The sequence below is a fragment of the Cherax quadricarinatus genome, chromosome 31 (assembly GCF_038502225.1).
Source record: "Cherax quadricarinatus isolate ZL_2023a chromosome 31, ASM3850222v1, whole genome shotgun sequence".
NCBI lineage: Eukaryota > Metazoa > Arthropoda > Malacostraca > Decapoda > Parastacidae > Cherax > Cherax quadricarinatus.
The window spans coordinates 28747584-28760820 of NC_091322.1; the positions used below are offsets into that span (position 1 = coordinate 28747584).

Sequence of the window (13237 nt, forward strand, 5' to 3'; positions counted from 1 at the left end):
GGATAAATTACCAAAAACAACTGGTGGGAGCTCCATTGTTGGTGCTAGGGAGGATAGAAGTAAGACAGGGAAACATGCACCAACAGGGAATACAGTCACAGAAACCCAAGGCAAGCGGAAACCAAGCCTGTGCACATACTATGCACTTGGTATCTGCTGGCATGGGAAATCTGGAAAAACAGATGGGACATGCAACTATGACCACCCTAGAAAATGCCATGCCCATATGAAAACAGGAAAATGCAAACTCCCTTCCTGTAAGCTTTTTCACCCTGAAATGTGTACCTCTTCAGTACAGGAAAGACTGTGCTATAACTTAAATTGCCAGGCATACCATCTAAAGGGGACAAAAAGATACAAAACATCCAGGCCAGGGGAAAACCTGGGTAGCCACAGCCACTCAAGAGGGAGAGGTTTTTTAGTGCCAGGAAGGAAAAAAAACTGGCAGGAAATGGCAGAAATCGTACACCAAATCCAGTCATTCCTGGAGTGGAACCACAGTCGATGGCCTCCACTCCAAACCAACAGATACAGATACTAATGCCGGAAAAAAAATCCCCCCCCCAGTACCAACAATACCACCAGTCCGATAACATTCTTCTTTGCAAATATACAGGGTCTAAAGCCAGCTACAAACAACAAAATACCTTTCATCCGTGGACTGCTTGCAGAGGCAAAGGCAATGTTCGCGGCTTTCACTGAGACCCACATAAAGGATCACTTGGACAACGAAGTATGGATCCCAGGTTACAACCTATACAGATGTGACAGAGTGAACAGGCAAAAGGGGGGGGTTGGCCTGTACATTGCAGAGTCACTTGTTTGCACAGAACTGCTTAATGCCTCAAATGACGTAGTGGAAGTTTTAGCAGTAAAGGTCGAGAACCAAAACCTAGTCATTGTGGTAGTCTACAAGCCTCCGGATGCAACATCCCAGCAATTCCAGGAACAGCTGTTAAAAATTGACCACTGTCTGGAAAATCTTCCAGCTCCTGCACCCAACATCTTGCTCCTGGGGGATTTCAACTTAAGGCACCTAAAATGGAGGAATATAGCAAATAATATTGTTGCAGAAATAACACCAGGAGGCAGCTCTGATGAAAACTCACACTCACACGAGCTTTTAAATCTCTGCACAAAATTCAATTTAAACCAGCAAATAATAGAGCCTACAAGACTGGAGAATACACTAGACCTCATCTTCACTAACAATGATGATCTGATAAGAAATGTCACCATATCAAAAACAATATACTCAGATCACAACATAATTGAGGTTCAGACATGTATGCATGGAGCCCCAGACCGACAAAATGAGACTAGTCATGAGGGAGCATTCACCAAATTCAACTTCAATAACAAAAACATAAAGTGGGACCAAGTAAACCAAGTCCTAACCGATATAAGCTGGGAAGATATACTAAGCAACACAGACCCAAACTTATGCCTAGAACAGATTAACTCGGTGGCACTCGATGTATGCACAAGGCTTATTCCTCGAAGAAAAAGGAGGAGTAGATGTAAAATAGAAAGAGACAGGCGCTCCCTTTACAGGCGACGGAAAAGAATAACAGAGCGGCTAAAAGAGGTCAATATATCTGAAATGCGCAGGGAGACACTGGTCAGAGAAATAGCAAGCATCGAACTTAAGCTAAAAGAATCCTTTAGGAGTCAGGAATCGCGGGAAGAACTAAAAGCCATAAATGAAATCGAAAGAAACCCAAAGTATTTCTTCTCCTATGCCAAATCAAAATCGAGAACAACGTCCAGTATTGGGCCCCTACTTAAACAAGATGGGTCCTACACAGATGACAGCAAGGAAATGAGTGAGCTACTCAAGTCCCAATATGACTCAGTTTTTAGCAAGCCGCTAACCAGACTGAGAGTCGAAGACCAAAATGAATTTTTTATGAGAGAGCCACAAAATTTGACTAACACAAGCCTATCCGATGTTATCCTGACGCCAAATGACTTCGAACAGGCGATAAATGACATGCCCATGCACTCTGCCCCAGGGCCAGACTCATGGAACTCTGTGTTCATCAAGAACTGCAAGAAGCCCCTATCACGAGCCTTTTCCATCCTATGGAGAGGGAGCATGGACACGGGGGTCGTCCCTCAGTTACTAAAAACAACAGACATAGCCCCACTCCACAAAGGGGGCAGTAAAGCAACAGCAAAGAACTACAGACCAATAGCACTAACATCCCATATCATAAAAATCTTTGAAAGGGTCCTAAGAAGCAAGATCACCACCCATCTAGAAACCCATCAGTTACACAACCCAGGGCAACATGGGTTTAGAACAGGTCGCTCCTGTCTGTCTCAACTACTGGATCACTACGACAAGGTCCTAAATGCACTAGAAGACAAAAAGAATGCAGATGTAATATATACAGACTTTGCAAAAGCCTTCGACAAGTGTGACCATGGCGTAATAGCGCACAAAATGCGCGCTAAAGGAATAACAGGAAAAGTCGGTCGATGGATCTATAATTTCCTCACTAACAGAACACAGAGAGTAGTCGTCAACAGAGTAAAGTCCGAGGCAGCTACGGTGACAAGCTCTGTCCCACAAGGCACAGTACTAGCTCCCATCTTGTTCCTCATCCTCATATCCGACATAGACAAGGATGTCAGCCACAGCACCGTGTCTTCCTTTGCAGATGACACCCGAATCTGCATGACAGTGTCTTCCATTGCAGACACTGCAAGGCTCCAGGCGGACATCAACCAAATCTTTCAGTGGGCTGCAGAAAACAATATGAAGTTCAACGATGAGAAATTTCAATTACTCAGATATGGTAAACATGAGGAAATTAAATCTTCATCAGAGTACAAAACAAATTCTGGCCACAAAATAGAGCGAAACACCAACGTCAAAGACCTAGGAGTGATTATGTCGGAGGATCTCACCTTCAAGGACCATAACATTGTATCAATCGCATCTGCTAGAAAAATGACAGGATGGATAATGAGAACCTTCAAAACTAGGGAGGCCAAGCCCATGATGACACTCTTCAGGTCACTTGTTCTATCTAGGCTGGAATATTGCTGCACTCTAACAGCACCTTTCAAGGCAGGTGAAATTGCCGACCTAGAAAATGTACAGAGAACTTTCACGGCGCGCATAACGGAGATAAAACACCTCAATTACTGGGAGCGCTTGAGGTTTCTAAACCTGTATTCCCTGGAACGCAGGAGGGAGAGATACATGATTATATACACCTGGAAAATGCTAGAGGGACTAGTACCAAACTTGCACACGAAAATCACTCACTACGAAAGCAAAAGACTTGGCAGACGATGCACCATCCCCCCAATGAAAAGCAGGGGTGTCACTAGCACGTTAAGAGACCATACAATAAGTGTCAGGGGCCCGAGACTGTTCAACTGCCTCCCAGCACACATAAGGGGGATTACCAACAGACCCCTGGCAGTCTTCAAGCTGGCACTGGACAAGCACCTAAAGACAGTTCCTGATCAGCCGGGCTGTGGCTCGTACGTTGGTTTGCGTGCAGCCAGCAGCAACAGCCTGGTTGATCAGGCGCTGATCCACCAGGAGGCCTGGTCACAGACCGGGCCGCGGGGGCGTTGACCCCCGAAACTCTCTCCAGGTAAACTCCAGGTAGGATTAGATGTGTCGGCTTTGGAGTGGGAAATGCATGGTATTCTTCCCCACAGGCAGAGTTAGGTAAGTTTGGTTATATGACAGGCCCTCGATCGCTAGCATACTCGGCTCACACACTGAGGTCCAGAGTTAAAATCTCCTCCGGTACGGCTGGAAAACGTTAGGGACGTGTTTCCATAAGACACCCAGGGCCGGATTAAGAAGTCTCCGGGCCCTAGGCTATTCAGATTGGCGGGGCCCCTTTGAGTTACGGGTAAGCGAAGCGACCCCTTCCAGTTTGGGGGTGGGGGGTCAGTGTGAGCCTGTTGAAGGTCTAATTAAATACATTCTGGCTATTTAGATTAAATTTAATAGGGAAAGTACATCAAGACAACCAAAACCATTTACCAACAGCCATTATAACTATCTTGTTAAATCATGCATTTTAAAGAGAATAAACTCAAGACAGCATAGTATTACTAGATTAGGCTATTAAAGTAGTGACATCATGTACCTATTATATTCAGCATAACCACTACAACACTATTATTCCCTTTATAAATCACTGACCATTACTGCTATCATTGCATCATGCATAAGACTATCAAATCATATCAACTCAAGAAAGTAAAGAATTGTTTATATTCACAGGCACTTCTTAAATAAACTTTTTTCTGGATTTCATATTGGCAAAATCATCAATTATATTCTGAAAATCAATATTTCTTTTTAGATCAGACTCAATGGTCAACAAGGCTAGGTTACACAATTTGTCTTGGCTCATTGTTGAACGGAGCTGTTTTTTCACTTTTTTCAAAGCAGAAAATGAACGTTCTCCTTCACAGTTAGTAACTGGAAGTGTTAGGTAAAGGCGATACACTATGTCAACATTAGGGAAGGTTTCTGAGATACCTGCATTTCTTAAATGATTCAAAGCAGCTGAGGGCGCACATTTTTCAGGTGGAGCTTTAATCTGATTCATATACCCAGAAAAATGAACTATTTCTTCAACAAATGTGTCCTGAACATCTGCTGAAAGGTGTTGTTGCAACTTTAATGCAGCTTCTCTCAATTCTGCATCTGGCATAGTAGTAATTTTGAACAGAAATCCAAACTTGTCATTGAGATTCTGGTAGATTTCTTTTCTTTTCACCAATTCTGTAATCAGTGAATCCAGAACGATGAAGTATGTAGCTGTCTTACATTTCTGCCTTGGTAGCAACACAATTTCATTGTCTGGCTCTTCAAAACTGCGTTTCCTCTTCCTTGACCGCTGATGATCAGCCCGGTAACTGTAGTCTTTCACCAGCAGTTTAGCTTTCTCTTCAAACGTTTCAAAAGTTTCATCATTGCGAAGTGAGCTTACAAATTCCACTAAGCCTGCATAGAGGTTAGCACAAGTAGCCATTTCAATTTCAATTTTTCTGAAGTGTCTTGTTCGTGGCATTTAACCGTTCCAGTATACAGTCCCAAAGCACACAGAGCAAGGCCAATTCAAAATCTTCCAATTCTGATGCTAAGCTGGCTGCTTCACTTCTTGTAGTTGCTGTCTGGTCTTCATCCTCTGCTATTTGGATCAAAGCAGAACGTATTTCAGCAAAGCTGTCCTTCAAAGCATGTGTTGCATCATGCTGCGCTGACCACCTTGTTGTTGATAATGATTTGATGACATCTCCATGAATGGTTGACTTGAGTATACTCCACCGATGCGTTGAAGCAGAGAAAAAATTAAAGAGTGTTTGTAAAAGTCCAAAAAATGAAACTGCAGCGACACAACACTCCGCAGCACATGACCCAACAAGATTAAGAGAATGTGCTGAGCAGGGCACATATTCAGCAAGTGGGTTGATTTGCTTGATACGGGCTTGCAATCCATTATATTTACCCATGTTACTTGCATTGTCGTAGCTCTGGCCACGGCAATCCATAATAGAGAGATCATGTTCAAGCAGAGTATCCAGTACTACATTCATCATTGTTTCTCCATCATGGCCTGAAAGAGGAATGAATTTTATAAAGCGCTCTACAGGCTTACCACTGGAGTCGACAAAGCTAACAATGAATGTCAATTGATCTGTATGTGAAATATCTGGTGTTGAATCTACACTTATTGCAAAGTATTTTGCAGTTTTCACAGCTGCTATGATGTTATTGAGGACCTTCTTAGTCATCAGTTCAATAAATTCATTGCATATAGTAGATGACATATAAGATACAGTGCCTCTTCCTGCATTCCCAAGGCGTGACACATGATTTGCTAAGAATGGATCGAATTGTGCTAACAGTTCTATGATCCCTAGGAAATTGCCATTGTTTTCCGAACCAAAAACCTCATTTTCTCCACGGAAAGCAAGTCCTCTTAGAGCTAAGAATTTTACAACAGCAACAACTCTTTCTAGAACTTTTCTCCAATAAGTGCGCTCTTTTTCAGTTTGATTTTCCAAATGAGAATCCAATAAGCCTTTTTTCTGAGCACGAAATACACTGGCTAAAATGCAGCTCCTGTGAGTGGTGCTGTTTTCATGTTCCTCGAAACGCTTGGAATTTTTCCAGTCATTGAACCCCTGTGTGAAGGTATTTTCTTTGGTAGAAAATAGCTTGCATGCTGAACAGTACACTTTTCCTGAGCTTTCAGAGTATACCATCCATGATCTTTTCACAGTTTCTGAATTTGCAAGCTTCCTATAAAACATAGATGACTTTAAACAACGACGACTTCCATCATCATAAATCCTTGCTGATTTCCTAAAGTCAGTGTTCAGAGTTTGACTGAAGTTTTCTGCAATGAAAGCATTACGTAGAGAATCTGGGATTACATTTGGCCATGAGGCAGGATCTTTTAAGACAAATCCTGTGGATGAAATGTCCGTTGAGACATTGAGAGGAGACAAAAAAAGTAGATGCTGGCTGAGAAATAATGGAGGGAGGGCTTCCTGTATGATCTGACGTATCTGCAGATTCAACTGTACTGGTAACATAAGAAACTGTTTTCCTGAGCATGTCTGTGGTCTTTCTGCAGCTTCCTACATCTTTCTTTTTCTGTTCTTCTTGAATTTTTTCTTTCTTTTCTGTGACCCACTCGCATAAGAACGTCCAACATCACGTTCACGAGATGCCATAATGAGGATGTATCACTGTCTGTAATCATGCAAATACAAATTTTTCATTATCAATTATTATTAATTTTTTAATTATTATTATGGCCCTTGTAGCCCCCTTTTCTCTGGCTGCGCATCTAAAAATTCAAAACGTTACCAGAAAGGAGTCATATACAGAACTTTTACCATAGATTAGGTTAGTGATTTGGGCTACGAATATTTTACTAATTCATCCTCCTTGATCTCCAATTTACTTAAACAGAAATCATACTGAGTCCAAGAACAATGCACAATGGTATTTATATTACCATTTTCATAACTAAACTAATCATTATGTTTTGCATGATATATGGCCTACCACCATAGATAAGGACATGAGAATTAAAAAAATGCAGGGACAGTTTTCAGTTTCACCCAGCCAACGATTTTCTGATGTGGCTTATGTGTTTCTGGGGAAATATGTAGTAAATTAATTGATGTTCTACATCAATCAATTGAGATCTGTTATTGAAATGATAAAGACTTAAAGACAGGACAAAGTGCTTTTAAAACCTTCAAACGTAAGTCAGTTTGCGTTTTTAGGTTTTTCTTTATAGTATTTTTACCAAAAATGCGTCTTTACTGGTCCATGCGTCTTTACTGGTCAAGTAACCCTATCAGGTACCTCCCTTAACATTTAGAGGCGAAAAGAAACATTTATCCATACACATTAATGTCTATCAACAACACTTCAGTTAATCTGTCACAGTACAAGTCTAGATAACGTGTAATTACTACAGAAAATTGGAGAGGAATCTCCCATACTTACCCATTAGCGGGAAAACACAGCTGTTCTGATGTAAACAAAGGCATGTTGAGTGTTGCCATCTATGGTTAGGCTTATTTATTTTTATTTTATTTTATTTCATTATTTATTTTTGTTTTGATTAATTTTTAAAAATCAATTTTACTCTCCAAACACTTGAACTTTTTAGGTAGTGACCCCTTTGCACTTGCACCATGTGCGCAGTCTTGGATGAGCCCCTGAACTCCTTGGATCACGGGGCCCCCCAAATGCGCGGGGCCCTAGGCAAATGCCTAGTTTGCCTATGCGGTAATCCGGCCCTGAAGACACCTGCTGTCTCTGTTCACCCATTAGTTTAAAATGGGTACCTGGGTGTTAATCGACTGGTATGGGTCTCATCCTGGGTTATGCTGACCCACATCCTTGTTATGCTGAACATTTGCCCGAAATGTTCAGCATAACAAGCGGCTTTCTATATAGTATGTCATGTCAGCTAGACCTGTATACCTTGTACATGTACTTGTAGTAAATAAAGATATTATATTATATGAAATGCCAGTTTTTGCTTTCCTGAAGGAAAACAGGGCACTATTGAGAATTGGAAAGATGCGCTTTGCAATTAAAGCTACGTATAAGGTAAGGAAGTCAAAGGTTGGATCATTAATAATGATCCATTATTATCCAATGGATAATAATGAATTATTTATTATTATCCATTTCTCTACAGATTGGACATTCTGCCTGTAAATTACATTTACTGTGTTGTAGTGCCAGCATTTACGGCATTGTTGTGGAGTACTATGTTGAAGTGCCTTTGCTAATAGGCATTAATCTTCTCATTATACTGAGTGGGGAAATTCATGGCTATTGAATGTCAGTTTAAGTATATCAATTTAATGTTTTGTCCATCCATGAACAGGGCAGACATAAGTTTTTGGGATGTGCTGCAGTTCTAATTGTTATTTTAAGTCTGTAGCTCAGGGTAGAGTGACAATGTAGAGGTGCCCAGTCCTGGTAATGGAAGTCGAGGGCTTGGCCTACTGTGTCAAGAATTCTTGTGCAAGTATGTTGTCACTCAGGTGTGTTTCAGGATTCATTTGTTGGCAGTGAAAAAAAAAATTGTCCAGGGTTGTGTTTGGAAGACTTCTGTCAGTGGGAGAGATTTTTCAGGTACTGTCTTTCTTATGTAGAGGTGTGTGTACTATGTCAGCATCATTGTTTGTCTGTGGCCTATCTCTGGTGGGTACATTTTTATATTTCATCATTAATAAAATTCATATGAATTAGATACAGAATATCACCATCCCAGTCCCTGTCTTAAGTTATAGCATGGATGTGTGAGGGTAACTGCAATTTGTGTAATGTATTTTTCTCTTCAAGAACCATTCCTTCAGCCTCTAGATTGTTAAGTAGGGGTTCACTGTAAAGTGAAAAGAAAAAAAATAAGAGGGTCATACAGTACTGGAGTTGAGATAAAAAAAAGCAGCAGCAAGGCAAGACCTCCAATGAAAGGTCAGCTTCATGAGAGTTGTATTATTATTATTATTATTATAATAAGCTTAAGTGTTAAACACAACAGGCTCATATAGCACTGCAGGGGTAGGCTGTGCTAACGATTTAATATGCTCAATCCGAGACTGTGGAGGGCGGAAAGTATAATGGAGGTAGAGTTTGTAAGAACAGGAGTGCTAAGGAAGTACAGTGGACCCCCGGTTATCAGCCACCTCGGTGATTGGCTGGTTTTTCGACCCCCGGTTATTGACCGTTTGGGACGTGTCCGTCCGCCGGCTGGGGCCACTTGCCCATCAGTTTGGCTGTGTCTCTCGGTGGCTGAGGAAGCTTCTGCTCATACATCCAAACATTTTGCTTATTTCCCATTGTAGTTTGTTTTATTTTTGCAGTGCAATTGTGAACTAAGTAACCATGGCTCCAAAGAAAGTTCCTGTGGTAAAGAAAGTGAGAAACACCATGGAATTTAAGTGTGAAGTGATCGAAAAGTTTGAGAGTGGTATGAAGGTGGTGGAACTTGCCAGGATGTACAGCAAGAATAAATCAACAATTACATCCATCCTGGCAAAGAAAGAACAAATCAAGGACACTAATGTTGCAAAAGGAGTAACTTTTCTAACTAAACAAAGGCCACCAATAATGGAAGAGGTGGAAAAGTTATTATTGTGGATTAAGGAAAAAGAATGAGTGGGAGACAGTGTTGTGGAGTCGATTATTTATGAGAAGGCAATGCAGTTACATGAGGATCTTGCAAAGAAAATGCCTGGAACAAGTGCTGCAGTTTGTGAATTTAGGGCCAGCAAAGGATGGTTTGATAGATACAATGTTGATACAGTGTGATACAATGTTGTAAGACATGGTGAGGCTGCAAGTTCTGACAAATGTGTGGCTGAAAAGCATGTTCCTGAATTCTAGGACTACGTAAAGGCTGAAGGATTCAAACCCCAACAAGTGTTCAGTTGTGACGAAACAGGCCTGTTTTGGAAGAAAATGCCAAACAGGACCTGCATTACCCAGGAGGAAAAGGGACTGCCAGGACACAAGCCTATGAAAGACAGGCTTACTCTTTTGTTGTGTGGTAATGCCAGTGGGGATTTCAAAGTGAAACTTTTACTCGTGTATCACTCAGAAAATCCCAGTGTGTTCAAGAAAAACAATGTCATGAAGAATAGATTATGTGTGATGTGGAAAGCTAATCATAAGGCATGGGTCACAAGGCAAATTTTCAAAGAGTGGGTTAATGATGTGTTTGGCCCAAGTGTGAAAAAATACCTCCTGGAAAAGAAATTGCCACTCAAGTGCCTCCTGTTACTGGACAATGCTCCTGCACATCCTCCAGACTTGCAACACCAAGTGTTTAGGGACTTCAGTTTTATAAAAGTAAAGTTCTTGCCTCCTAACACCACTCCTCTCCTCCAGTCCATGGACCAGCAGGTCATTTCTAACTTCAAAAAACTCTACACCAAAGCAGTGTTTCAAAAGTGCTTTGAAGTGACCTCGGACACTCAGTTGACCCTAAGAGAGTTCTGGAGGAATCACTTCACTATCCTCCACTGCATAAGCATGATAGGTAAGACTTGGGAGGGAGTGACTTCCAGGACTTTGAACTCTGCTTGGAGAAAACTATGACCAGATTGTGTCCAAGAGAGGGATTTTGAAGGGTTTGAGGCTGACCCTGACCCTATGGACTCCATTGTGGCACTGGGGAAGTCCCTGGGGTTGGAGGTGAGTGGCGAGGATGTGGAAGAGTTGGTGGAGGACCACAGGGAAGAGCTAACCACTGAAGAGCTGCAAGAGCTTCAACTCGAACAGCAACAGACTGCGGCTGAGGAACTTGCTTCAGAGGAGGAGGAAGAGGGAGTGAAGGAGGTGCCTTCTTCATTGATTAAGAACATTTGTGCAAAGTGGAATGATGTGCAAAGTTTTGTCAAGAAGTACCACCCTGACAAAGCTGAAACAAGCTATATCTGCAACATGTTTAGTGACAAAACCCTGTCCCACTTCAGGGAAATCTTAGAGATGCCAGAAACAGCACTCTGGACAGTTATTTTGTGAGACAGGGGTCCAGTGACTTTCAAGCTGGTCCTAGTGGCATTAAAAGACAAAGAAGGGAAGTAACCCCAGAGAAGGCATTGCTACCTAAAGTCTTTATGGAGGGGGATTCCCCTTCCAAACTAACTTCTCCCTCTTTCCTCCTCCACTATCTTCCAGAAGCCAGCATTAGCCTTCAATAAAGGTATGTAATATTTATATAATTGTTAAAAAAAAAATTTTGGGGGGAATATTTTTATCTGGAACAAATTAATTGTATTTATATTAATTCTTATGGGAAATATTATTTCTGTTTTCAGTTTTCGGCAGACCTTCTGGAACGGATTACGGCTGATACCCGAGGGTCCACTGTATAATCAAAGGTTGTGTAATAAATCTGTTGCTGTCAAAAAGTCAGAGGGAGTCTTTGTCCAAGGTGGGGCCGTCAGCGAGGAGGGAAGATAAAGTAAGAGTGTTAGAGCGATGACATCAGAGGTATATTCTGCGTGCTTGTTAATAGACAAGACAATCCAGTATAATACGGCAAACTGAAATTGGAACCTGACACTTCATGGTCAAACTGGGTGTTTCTCCATGAGACACCCATGAGTGGGATGTCTGTGCCCAGTGCAAAGATGGGAAAGTGTAGTTTCCCAACCACGACATCGATAAAAGACCAGGATCCTATACTTGGCTTGATAGAATGTAATTTATGAATCAACTCAGACCAATGTTGTTACCAGTGGTTGCAAAGGTGGCTAGAGATTACAGCAAAATAATCTGAGAATGGAATATCTCTATATGAAACTGAAAGTTCATGTACTCCTGACATAGAATCTGCCTGCTCATTGCCCTGAACATCATGACCAGGGACCCAGCAGAAAACAATTTCTTAGTTTTTGCTGGAAATGCAGTGCAACCAAAGTTGTATAAGAAGAACAATCAACATGATACCATTGCCTCAGTTAATTTGTCTGCTCTTGTGACCTTCACGGTCCTACATACAGGATAGTAAAGGATGTTAGTAGAAGTCTATTATTTATTCACTGCCCCTGTTTAGTCAGTTTCTTTTCTCTGCATCTTCACTCACTCTTGACTTCTCTTCATTTGCCCCCTTTATACGTTCATCTCGCATCTAACTTTTCTCTTTCCCTTGGGAGGACTCCAAAAAAGATTCCTTACTAAAAACAGTTTGACATGAGTAAATGGCCCAATTCGTTCATTCAGACTGTTAATGTGGGCTGGAAGGAGGTCGAGAATACATATGAGAAGTAGGATGGGAAAATGAGCACTGTCATGTAAATCAGGGAGCACAAACCAAATAGTCAAGTGCAGTTGAAGAGGCACAAATTGAGAGATCTGTGTAAGAGACTGAGTGCGAGGGTCAAAATGAGTTGTAGTACCTGTATGTATTTAAAACATGGAGGGGAAGAGAAGTGAGAAGAGCCTCTAATTGATTGCTATGAGAGTCACAGTGAGACCCTCCCCAGAGGAAATGATGCCACATCTGGAATAGATAATGGCCGAGAAGGAAAAAGATATAAAGAGCAGACTGTATACCACTTGTCCAAGTAGATGCAGGCTGCAGGGTAATACAGCAAAGTACAGACAAAGAACCAAGAATATGGTATACCATGTGTAAAGTAAAAGGACACAAGTGCAACTAATGTGACATTTATTGTGGCAACGTTTCGCTCTCCAGGAGCTTTATCAAGCCATAGGTAATGGCTTGATAAAGCTCCTGGAGAGCGAAACGTTGCCACAGTAAATGTCACATTAGTTGCACTTGTGTCCTTTTACTTTACATATTGTCGGTAATTCTACCAACTTTATTACAATGGTATACCATGGCACAAAAGAAATGCACTTTAATTAAAAGACCCATCAGGAAAAAAGGATCTGATGAATGTAATAAGAGATAGCTCGAGATGGGATAGAAAATGGCAGAGCACAATTTTAGTTCTTTTAAACAGACACAGACGGGAAAACTGGGAGAGCAATACCTGATGCTCACCCTGATTATCCCTGAGGCCTTGAATATTCCACTGTAAATAAGCCATAATTGACTAGGAAAGCATAATAGTAACATTTTGCAGGTGTCTATGAATCAGGAAGGTCAGTAAAGTCAACATGCAGAGGCAATGGGACACTAGTAAGGAGTGAAGTATTGGGATGTTGTGAAGAAGGCAGTGCTAAGAAAGGCGT

The 13237-nt window shown here is 41.5% G+C and overlaps 1 protein-coding gene and 1 long non-coding RNA gene across 2 annotated transcripts in view; one reads left to right on the plus strand and one right to left on the minus strand.

Moving 5' to 3' along the window:
- Window positions 1-7538, minus strand: part of LOC128696640 (CUB and sushi domain-containing protein 1) — a 58367-nt gene extending 50829 nt beyond the window's left edge. The window contains exon 1 of the mRNA XM_070090295.1: window positions 7517-7538. The gene's annotated coding sequence lies outside the window, so the exon portion shown is untranslated. The remainder of the gene's footprint in view (window positions 1-7516) is intronic.
- The window catches only part of LOC138853477 (uncharacterized), a 30042-nt gene extending 17980 nt beyond the window's left edge, over window positions 1-12062 (plus strand). The window contains exon 2 of the long non-coding RNA XR_011392663.1: window positions 11353-12062. This is a non-coding gene — a long non-coding RNA (uncharacterized lncRNA). The remainder of the gene's footprint in view (window positions 1-11352) is intronic.
- The last annotated feature ends 1175 nt before the right edge of the window (window positions 12063-13237 follow it).